Genomic DNA, 12,491 nt, shown 5'->3' on the forward strand with positions numbered 1-12,491 from the left:
AAATATTTTCAAAAAAGATCTGAAACACAATTGGTGACACTGATAAAAAAAATTCGTCTCTAATTAATTGGTTCTTTCTTTTTTGGTTTTTTCTGTTCTTTTTTATCTTTATATTTTGATATTTCTGTCTTTAATTGTGTTTTGGTCTTTTTAAGATACAAATAGGTCATACATGGGTTCCATCCCTTATGGGGTCCATTTTTGTTTTTAAACTTTTCTACAGGTGACAGGAAACTCCCTAAAAACACAGGATTTTTGGACAGGAAACATCCTGGAAACAGAAAAACCCCTGAAACATTTCTGGGGAGTTTCATACTCATTTTGATTTCTGAAACATTTCTGGGCAGGAATGGGCATGTGTTTTGTCTTAGGTCTTAGGAGGTCACAAATTCAAATCTGGAGGGGGTAAGGTATTTACACTTTTGTAAACTTAAGCAGTTAAATTGTTGTGCAGAAAGAGGTTGTCTACAAACAAATAGATCTCATACATCAAGTTGATGCCAGGCTAGGTTGTGATCTTAAAGATTAGATTATTAATATTTTTTATTGTAAACCTAAATTATTAAATTATTTTTCAAAGAATTCATTTTAGTTCATAGATGTTAAATTGGATGCTATGTGTTAAAAATAATTTCAAATATTGTGGTATCTGGTCCTAATAGCAAAATCACCGAAGTTGGGCATAGGAGGGAGATTGCCAATGGAACAGGGGAAATTGTGGGAATGTTGAGGATGGTTGCATGTGTTTTGTTCTAGGAGGTCACATGTTCAAATCTGGAGGGGGTAAGGTATGTACATTTTTGTAAACTTAATCAGTCAAATTGGTGTGCAGAAAGTGGGTGTCTACAAACAAAGAGATTTCATACATCAGTTGATGCCAGGCTAGGTTGTGATCGTAAAGATTAGATTATTATTATTTTTTATTGTAAACCTAATTTATTAAATTATTTTTCATAGAATTCATTTTAGTTTATAGATAAATTAGATGCCATGTTTTAAAGATAATTTCAAATATTGTGGTATCTGGTCCTAATAGCAAAATCACTGAAGTTGGGCATAGGAGGGAGATTGCCAATGGAACAGGGGAAATTGTCACTGAAGTTGGGCATAGGAGGGAGATTGCCAATGGAACAGAGGAAATTGTGAGAATGTTGAGGATGGTTGCATACATGGGCAAGCAGATGTGCAGGAAATGGGCAGTTATCATTTGGTGCCGAAAGGATATTGGCAGCTTTTCAATTTCTTTAATCTCTAAATATTTCAAAGAATATTTAATCATTTAATCTTTGAATAAGTGAAATATCATTTAAATATCTGTAAGTGAAATACCATTCGTGAAATGTGGGGAAGTTTTCATTGTATATATAAATATAGACTCTAAACTTTAGTTTTCTCATTTGATGTTATCAAAATGCACTACATAAGTTAATCAAAATTATCAATATCCACGTGTGGCAAATTATCCCAGAAGAGAATCACCATCATTAGAAGTGACTCATGCTAAAATTGGTGCATTTAAGACCTAAGTATTGATAGTTTGAAAGTAATCGAGCAATGCCAATATACAACACATTAGTCATTGGTCAATAACCAAAGTGTTTGGACACAAAAGATGTGTGCAAGTATAGATACATTACCCTTGAGTGTTCAACAATTACGCCTTGAGTGTCCAAGTGTTCAACATGATAGAAGCCTCTTGAATGTTCAACAATTAGGCCTCAAGTGTCCAAGTGTTCAACATGAGATAGATGCTCCTTGAGTGTTTGCGACTTCAAACTCAAGTGTACAACACTTGGCCATCATGTCTCCAACACAACACAAAAATGTAACCTAATACTGAATTTAATAGTAAATATTCATTAAGTATCTTATATCAAATGATATTTGGTTTAAATAGATTTACTAATTACAACATCTAACTTGGTAGGGACATCGAGTGGAACACAAAACAAAGATAATCATTATGGAGATCGATCAAATACCTTTTGCATGAAGTTCATAGTTCTTAACCACTCACGTTAATACATTTGATAAGAGAAATTATCCATCAAGTGTGTATATATATATATATATCAAGTGGAACACAAAACAAAGATAATCATTATGGAGATAGATCAAATACCTTTTGCATGAAGTTCATAGTTCTTAACCATTCACGTTAATACATTTGATAGAGAAATTATCCATCAAGTGTGTATATATATATTCTTCTTCATTTTAGTTCATAGATGTTAAATTGGATGCTATGTGTTAAAAATAATTTCAAATATTGTGGTATCGAGTACTAATAGCAAAATCATTGAAGTTGGGCATAGGAGGGAGATTGCCAATGGAACAGGGGAAATTGTGGGAATGTTGAGGATGGTTGCATGTGTTTTGTTTTAGGAGGTCACATGTTCAAATATGGAGGGGGTAAGGTATGTACATTTTTGTAAACTTAAGCGGTCAAATTGGTGTGCAGAAAGTGGGTGTCTACAAACAAAGAGATTTCATACATCAGTTGATGCTAGGCTAGATTGTGATCTTAAAGATTAGATTATTATTATTTTTTATTGTAAACCTAAATTATAGAATTATTTTTCATAGAATTCATTTTAGTTTATAGATGTTCAATTGGATGCTATGTTTGAAAGATAATTTCAAATATTGTGGTATCTGGTCCTAATAGCAAAATCATTGAAGTTGGGCATAGGAGGGAGATTGCCAATGGAACAGGGGAAATTGTCACTGAAGTTGGGCATAGGAGGGAGATTGCCAATGGAACAGAGGAAATTGTGAGAATGTTGAGGATGGTTGCATACATGGGCAAGCAGATGTGCAGGAAATGGGCGGTTATCATTTGGTGCTGAAAGGATATTGGCAGCTTTTCAATTTATTTAATCTCTAAATATTTCAATGAATATTTAATCATTTAATCTTTTAATATTTGAATAAGTGAAATATCATTTAAATATCTATAAGTGAAATACCATTCATGAAATGTGGGGAAGTTTTCCTTGTATATATAAATATAGACTCTAAACTTTAGTTTTCTCATTTGATGTTATCAAAATGCACTACATGAGTTAATCAAAATTATCAATATCCAAGTGTGGCAAATTATCCCAGAAGAGAATCACCATCATTAGAAGTGACTCATGCTAAAATTGGTGCATTTAAGACCTAAGTATTGATAGTTTGAAAGTAATCGAGCAATGCCAATATACAAGACATTAGTCATTGGCCAATAACCGAAGTGTTTGGACACAAAAGATGTGTGCAAGTATAGATACATTACCCTTGAGTGTTCAACAATTACGCCTGGAGTGTCCAAGTGTTCAACATGATAGAAGCCTCTTGAATGTTCAACAATTAGGCCTCTGGTGTCCAAGTGTTCAACATGAGATAGATGCTCCTTGAGTGTTTGCGACTTTAAACTCAAGTGTACAACACTCGGCCATCATGTCTCCAACACGACAAAAAATGTAACCAAATATTGAATTTAATAGTAAATATTCATTGAAGTATCTTATATTAAATGATATTTGGTTTAAATAGATTTACTAATTACAACATCTAACTTAGTAGGGACATCGAGTGGAACACAAAACAATGATAATCATTATGGAGATCAATCAAATACCTTTTGCATGAAGTTCATAGTTCTTAACCACTCATGTTAATACGTTTGATAGAGAAATTATCCATCAAGTGTGTGTATATATATATATATATATATTCTTCTTGTTGGGATGTTTTGATATGTAGAGTACGAATTTCAAAACCAAATTGTTTCTTAAATTTTATAATTTTCATAGCTCCGATACCTATTCTAGCAATTTAAGCAAAGAAAGCTTAGCAAGAAAGAAAGGCAGGGGTATTTGATGGACAATTTTTCTATCAAATTCCATCCTACATCATATACTCATGTCCCAACATCTCTATTTCATGGGACTTTCGTCAATTGAATTATTATATATATATATATATATATATATATATATTCATTTTTGTAAAAGATTTAATAAAAGTTATATAAAAATATTATTGTTTTTGTGTAAAGCTTTTTCAAAAACATGACATTTTTTGATTTGGATTACGTAATGATAAATATTTGTTCACTTAAATATTAAATAATATTAACAATCGTTAAACAATACTTTTATTATTTGAAAACCCATTATAATATTATAATTATATCAAAAAATTTTGCTAATATGATTTAATAAGTTAACAAAAAAAAATGTATTGTATAGCAAGTAAAAAGAGACCTCAAGGGAAAAAAAAAGGAGCAAATCAGAGACAAGTTTTCATTGAGCGTGAATAAGGGTTTGGGATTGGCCGCCATGATACACTCTCTGGATGGCTCACATGGCTACCTAGGTTTCGACGCTTCTATTCGTTGGAGTACTTCCACGACAGATGCCAAACTTAGGGCACCAAAATCGACCTTGCTTTGTTGTGCTCAGCTCTACATTCTTTGTGGGCCCATTGTTGTTGACTCACACGGGATGGAAAGGTTGAAGTGGGCTCTCTGGAATACACTTGAGCGGCAGATATTGGCGTCCTTGTGGCTGGAGGCGAAAACTCTTCTTCTAGAGGACAGAGCCCATGACAGGCATAGTACCAGCGACTTGGATCCTGACAGTGGCCTCAGTCTTGCATTTGGCTTTAAAACATGCACGGCTTACCTGCGTGTGGTTCAAAGGAAGCGGTTATGGTTTATCAGAGCGATGGTGGGCGCTGGTCTTCGAGTACCACACATGCTCATTGTCACAGTTGGGGACTGGCCAATATCATCACTAGTTTCCCCAACGCCAAATTTAAACGTAGTTGCCAGTTGTCTAAACATTTGCCCCCTATTTGTGTCGTGCCACATCATTTTTTACTTTTCAAGGTCACAGCCGGTACATGAGACGTAGTTTGGCATTGATGTATTGGGCCTCGTTCTAACCTGCACCAACATTTGCCCCACAATATCCTTGGAGCCATATGGGCAGCTCGTTACAAAGTTGTCTAGGGGTGACAAGTGGGATCATGGCTCCCGATACCTGGTAAATCCTCTCCATTTTCAGATTTTTATTAAAACCCCTACTGGGATTTCCTTATTATTATGGGTAAATAAATCAGACAGAGTGAAACAACTAAAGCACAACATCTCGCTAAAAGTCGGATACCCTGCACAAATACAAAATTTGATATTTGGGGGTAGAGCATTACAAGATAATCGGTCATTGGAGGATTACCATATCCTATCAGCATCCTCCATTACCCTCAACCTGAGACTTCGAGGAGGTGTTAGAACAATAAGTAAAACAAATAATGTGGGAGGTGGTTATGGGAGCAGTACTTCGAAAAACACAGAAACCCAACAGAAGCAAATGAATGGAGGAGTCTCCTTCAAGAACATCCTACAAGGGAAAAGAGCTACTACAGAACCAACTAGCCCGTACATTGTGGAGCAACTAAACTCCATTCCAAAACTTAACATAGACAACACAGAAATAGATGAGCATTGTGCTACTTTTGAATCACAAGCAATTATTTGTCGTTTTAATTGCTTTTGGCCAAAACCTGTTGAGCTTTTTCATTGGATTTTGACCAATTGGTCATTAGATTATGAAATTCACCTATGCTCCAAGCGATTTTTCATTGTAAAATTCCCATAAGAGGATGCAATAGACATTATTTTACAAGAAGGACCATGGTTTTGGGGATCAACGGGTCTATTCATTGCACCTTGGTGTTATAGCTTCAAATCTCACTCTTATGGTTTGTGATGCTGCACTCATGGCCTAGGGAAACCCCTCCTTCCAGACCTGGTCCTAAAATTTAAAAAACAGTGTTTTATCCCTTATACGCGACATTGCCCTGAGTTAAACGCATGTATACGCGGGTCTGTGTATACCCAACCCGCGTATATGTATTAAAACACTTAAAAAAATATAAAACTCCTTATTTTCAGGCGGAGATCGTGGGTTTTACCTGCTGATCACCTGTTAGTGCCCGTGGCCCAACTGTTCCCAACCAACTACCAACTAAAAAACTACTTTGGGAGAGGTATAAAAAAACCTCAAAGGGAAGGCCTAAAGGGGGAGATGTTATAGACATTTTTGTCCCTTGCATCACTGAGCATGAAATGTCAATAATCAAGGGATCCAAAGTCCCTAAATATGTTGTTCCTACCCCTAGAGGAACAAGGCCAGCAAACCACAACAATTCACAAAAGTTCTCCACCTGAAAACACTAAAAAACAAGGCAATTCTGGATCATGTCAACTGCTCCACTGAGCATCTGCGCTGAATGTCAACTGCTCCACTGTCTACCTGCGTTGAATGTCAACTGCAACAAAGGCTACCTGCGCTGAGCGTAACTGGACAAGTGGCAGGCTCATTTCTCAAGGTGTCAATGCTCAGGAAGCTTCCAAAATGACACTTGCATCAGGGAATTCGACTGGTGATGAGTAAGAGGTTCCAAATCTCCAAGTGGAAGCAAGAACCTCCAAGTGGACTCAAGAACTGAAGTGGGAGAGGACACTAGTCAGTTTCATACCAGCCTCAAGCTGACTCATCCTCTCTCCAAAAACTCCTATATATAGATCTCTCTCCATGAGGTCAGGGAGGCTGGAATATTGTGATTGCAAAGAATTGCTGTTGGTTTGTGGTTGGATCATTGGGGGTTTATGCTTTGAAAGGGGCTGAAGAAGGAATTCCATTCTGCTGAGAAGGAGATGCTGGGTTGGAGCCCTATGGGTTGTATCTCTTCCTGAACCTTGTTTATCAATCAATAAAGCTTCTTGGTTCTTTCCTATATGCTGGTGTATTTTGTATGATTTGCATTAGTATATTTGATTTACTTCTAATCCTAAATCATTTATGAATATGTATATTTGCCTTTGTGTTGTGTCCTTCTCTTGTCGCAAGTAGCTGTTCTCTTGTCACAGGTAGCTGTTCTCTTGTGATCTCGTGGGAATCAAGTAGCTGTTCTCTTGAGCAAGCGAGGAGACAAGTAGCTGTAGACATCCGAAGAGAAGAGGATCTAGATCGAGGGACAACCGGAAGACAACGGTAAGTCTACCAATCTCCCCTCTTTCACATTTCATAAAGGAAGAAATCGAAGTAGCTGTATTCGTTTGTTGCTAAGGTACTGTCACACCTTAGGTGGATAGGATCGTCCTGCATAGGCATTTTTCCCCACAACAAATTGGCGACTCCACTGGGGAGAATTGTTTTAGTCATTTTGTTTGTGTTTACATCATTGTTTACTTCATAGACTCAACGGCAACAATCGAACTGCTTTGCAAAGTAGAATGTTGCTGCTTTGATCCTTCACTGGGTTTTTGTCTATGATCTCAACAATGGACTCAAAAATGACTTGATGATCCTTTGTGATAGTCTTTAGTACCCTCTCAAAGCATCCCTCTATTTATACCTTGCTTGTGTTTCTGATTTGGCCTGAAACAGTTGATTTTTGAGCATTTTATGACCCGGAACCCAAGAGAAACGAGAGTTTCTCTTTCAGCGCGAACCCTGTGAAGAGGTTCTGCATTTCAGCGCAGGTCCCGTGAAGGCTACCTGCACTGAATGTCAAAACCCCAGTGTTGAGGTTGCGCTGATCCAGTTTTGCCTTGTGCAACTGGGGTTCTCTGCTGTCTTTTGCCCTGTTTTGATCTCTGTTTTTTGCAGCCTTTAACCAGCATAGGTACCAGTCTGATAACCCCTTTTCTTTGCTTGAATTCCGCCTCATTTTTGTACAAAAAGACTGTAAGTGTTTTTATGTGTTTGTGGCGTCATTTACAGTTTTCCTTTGCATGAGCGAAATAATCATCATCTAGCCCTTGATTCAGATCTGATTGATTGATTGATTGTGATCTTAGGAGAGAGTTCATTGGCTGTTGACAGTTGGTTATCATTTGCTTTTTGCTTATTGGTTTGAATTTGTCACTTTTAAGTGTCGAAACAAGTATTCATTTCGAAAATCGCAAAGTGATTGTAATCTCTTCTACCCTTGTTGATTTTGGAAAAAGTAAACTTGTTTATTTCAGTCATTTAAAAGCAAATTCAAAGTTGTACAAAAAGCTTTCTTTGTAGGCATTTATACTAAGAAAGTGGAAAACAAACACCTGCATTGTGCATTTTGCATTTTGATAAGTTTGCATGTTTGATTTAGGAAGAGTGCATTAGAGTGTGCTGATTGCTCTTTGAGAAAAGATAGTCACTCTCTTTTCCCTTAGTAGCTAGGATTTTCAAAGTTGAAAGATTATAAAGCTTGCTTATCATCTTAGACTGCATTTAGGAATTGTACCATACATCTCGTGGTGATTTTGAAAGACAAACTTTAAAAAGATCAACTTAAAATAAACTGAATGAACCTAACAACGCTTTGCAACATAACGCACAACATAGAGGTCTAGGTAGAGACGTGTTCCGGCGTCGTTAAACCTAGTGACTGTCGATCTCGGGGAAGGTGGGTGATTCCTCCTGAGGGACGATAGCGCTAATACGGACTTGTGCTCCCACGTACCGTCACGTATATATTGGGAGACCCCTATAGGCATATATCCTTTATCCTTAGGAAGCTGTGTCGGCCGCCCTACTGATCGCAATGCAGTGAACACAGCATTCACGAAGATCGACCACCCGTACCGTAAAAAGTATTCTGTGGTTTTGCGAAAGGTTTGGCACACCCTCTGCCTAGATCTCCAGAGCAGTTTCTTTTGGCCTTTTTCAGACTCTATAACAGAAAAAGTCCATCCGAGCATTTGTCACTTCGGGCTCGTTAAAACATCGAAGGAGACTAGAGTCATCTTTAGCTTTTTCTCGACTCTTTAAAAGTGAAAAAGCAAGTTGTGTCTAAAGCGTCGTTAACAATTTATTTTAAACGGAACAATCACCCTTTATTCCTGCGTTGATCTTTGAAGTTAGTCTACCTTCATCACAAAGTTCTTGTAGAATCGTTAGGAAATCTTTTGGATAGACTAAATATGTCTGAACAACCGTCGACATCCAGGACTGTGTCATCCGACACAGCAGTGGCAAAGCCTCCTGCTGCTACTCCAACGATGTTCGCTGGTATACCATCTGTCCCGGCAAATTGTCAACAACAAGCTGGAGTCCAATCAGAGACTGTTTCGACGACATGGTTAGTTCCTATTTCTTCATCCGAATTATCATCTGGTATTTCTTATGTTGAAACTCAACAAATTGATCCAATGTGTCTTCAAAGGCCAATCTACCCTTTAAGCACTGGATTGCCACCATATGGAGGGCAGTATGCCTTTTCATTGTTCCCCCCCGGAGAACAACCATATGGGAGTTTACAACAAAGTTCAGGTCAAACTGGAATTACATCCAGCGGATGGGTACCAATACTGCCTCAGCAACCAAGGGTTGCATATTCAATGCAACCAGTCCACCCTGTGTCGAATGTTGCCACTATCCCTGGTATGTTGATTGCGTCGCAAGTACAAGCGCTACCTGTTGTATGTCAACCCCAAGTTTCTCAGGTTGCCATACAACAGCCTCTTGTCTCGACAACTCAATCACAACCTTCGGTTAGTGCCTCCTTATCTGAAGCGACTCAGGCTCAAACAAGTACTATGACTCCTCATCTTGGTCAATCATCCAGTATTGGACAACAACAAATGGTCCAACAACCAGAGCTGGTTCAAACTCAACAACCGCAATTCCAGCAATCATATCAAGGACCCTAGCAACAAGTCTTTGTAAGTAATGGGCAACCGTATAATAACGGTTATGCCCATCAAACTTGTCAAAGTTGCCAGCATCAAATACATTATGCTGGTATGCAAAGACCCACTGCTCAGGCAATTCCATCTTATCCTGGGTATGCTCCGCCTAACCTGAATCAACAGTTGCCCTTTGTAGCAACTCTAGAATTACCAGATCTAAACCGGCTGACGAATGATCCAATTGCGTATGCCCCTTGGTGGCCAGCGATTCCGCATAAACTTCCATCGGACATTCCTAAATTCAATGGAAATCCAGGTGAAGACCCATCGAATCACGTCATAACTTTTCATCTGTGGTGTTCGTCGAACACCCTGAACGATGATTCGATAAGGCTTCGCCTTTTTCAGAGGACATTGACGGGTCCAGCGGCTAAATGGTATATTGAATTACCTAGAGCCTCTTTCGACAATTTCAGTTCCCTAGCCACGACTTTCTTAACCCATTTTCAATTACCGATAAGGTATGAAACTGGAACGGAAATCCTAACCAACTTCAAGCAGACGACGGCCACACATATATCCGATCATATACATGAGTGGCGTCGTCGTCGCAGGATGGTAAAGACTTACGTTCCAGATCAGCTGTTAGCTGAATGGTTTATAAAGTCGTTACTTCCTGCTATAACGGAAGATGTGGCCAAGGGAGGAGTCGTAACAGAGGAGCAGGTTATTGCTCGTGCACAATATCTAGACTTAGTATATACTCAGTCTGGCACGCTCTACGACAAGATACCCGATGCCCCTAGACCGGAATTTTCAATTCCTCCTCCTCCTGGATCAAATAGTGACTCTCATGCCGGCGATGGCGTGATTGGCGCAACAGACATGAAATCTACAAAGGCTATATCTAAAAAGGCCCGTAAGATTTCCGGTCAAAATACAAATGAGGAACTTCTTGCCTCGGAAGTAAGTGCCGTGTCGGACGACAAGGGCAAACAACTGAAGCAACCAGGGGGCAAGAAGAAAAAGAAAGGGAGAAAAAGGAAACCCCCTACAGGGTGTCATATATGCGATGAGGATCATTGGACAGCAGATTGTCCATACAAAGCTGAGCTTAAAAGATTCTTTAAGAGTTCGAAAACCTCAGCTGTGTTGACTGATCCGTTTCCAAGCCCAAGAACCGAACTGGTTGCTAATCAAAATGCTTCCCGATCCCAAGTGCTTATGTTGTCTGTATCGAAGCAGCAAAATGATGCTTTGACAAGGAATAAAGATTACAGGAATCCAAAGCTGTCGAACAACAAGGCTAATGAACAACCTAGTAGTTCGACAACAACTTTGACCGAAGTTGTGCCACCCATCGTTCCTAAGCCAATGATAAAGTCGCAAAAGGGAGCAGTACACAAATCGACATTTAATCCTTGTGTGAAAATAGCACAGATAGAGGACCTGGCCCAATCGCCGTCCGCTATGTCGACACTTGAGGTACCGCAAAATTGCTTCTCCCAAGAGCAAGCTTTATTATCAGCAATAGGTGGGATTGACCCAATGGATTCCAATCTTGTGGCCTTTGATCATAAAGGATATGACCCTCAGTTACCAGCTCAACTAGCTTTCCTTATTCAAGTGAAAGCCCTCAACAAAACTGTTCATCGAACAATTATTGATGAGGGGGCATCTACATGCATTATGTCGATGAGTTGCTGGAAAACTTTAGGATCTCCAACCTTGTCGCGATCTTCGACGACATTAAAAGCATTCGACGGAAGGACATATACCCCATATGGTATCCTAAGTAACTTGAAAGTTGAACTAGAAGGGAAAACAGTAGAAATAGATGTTGAAGTCATCGATGGGAATCTTGATTACAACATCCTACTAGGAAGACCATGGATCTATGCCATGGCCGCAGTTGTGTCGACCTACTTCAGGAAGATTGCATTTCCCTTCCAAGGAGGAATTACAATCGTCGACCAACAAACTTTTCTCCCCAACAGTTCACAAGATACGAGAAGCATTCCAATGACCCATAGAAGCAATCATTCGCTCCAAAATATCGGAATAGGTCTCCTAAAAGACCCTGCTTTAATGGGTACTTTTGCCCTACCGCCTCCAAGTAATCTGGCGGAAGTGGCCACGGTGGAATATGAAACCTTCTACATCTAATGGATTTGGACTCCGAGGACGGTTCTTATCTCGTGTCAACCTCGTTAAAAAATGAAACAAGGAGTCATGAGGATAGTTCTTTTACTGTGTCAACCTCATTAAAAAATGAAACGAATCCCCTTTTCAAATCTCAAAGGTAAAACTTCATTCCAACCACCGAGTTGAATGTAATGAAGCTTGGGGGGCATGCACTTCGATTTGCGTTATTAAGCTAGGGGCATACAAGCTTATCAAACGAGCAGTTCTAGCATAAAGTTCATGCTCGTTAAAAAATAAACGCAAGATCCGAGCAGTTTTAACACATAGTTCATGCTCGTTAAAAAATAAACATAAGATTGAGCAGTGTTTTGGCGCATTCAAGCTCGTTAAAAAATGAACCCATCCCGGTAAATAACCATTGAGTATGTAACCTGATCAACCATAAAAGCCTTGGTCGTGTTTGTGCACCGTCACCTCCACCGTTCATTTGGCCGATCGTTTACCTCCATTTGATTGTTTACCCATTTTGAGGAACAGCTGCGAAGAGTGATTTCACCTAGCCATCCTTGTGACACTGCCGTGATTGGAAAATTCCAACCTGTACCTGGAATCAGCTGCTAACCCTGTTCATCACTCGTTCCTCAAAAGACGAGTCTTCTTTAAGCTCTTTTCAATT

This window comes from Pinus tabuliformis, chromosome 2_1 (genome assembly GCF_031772625.1).
Source record: "Pinus tabuliformis cultivar Carrire ecotype Pingquan chromosome 2_1, CPIR1, whole genome shotgun sequence".
Lineage (NCBI taxonomy): Eukaryota > Viridiplantae > Streptophyta > Pinopsida > Pinales > Pinaceae > Pinus > Pinus tabuliformis.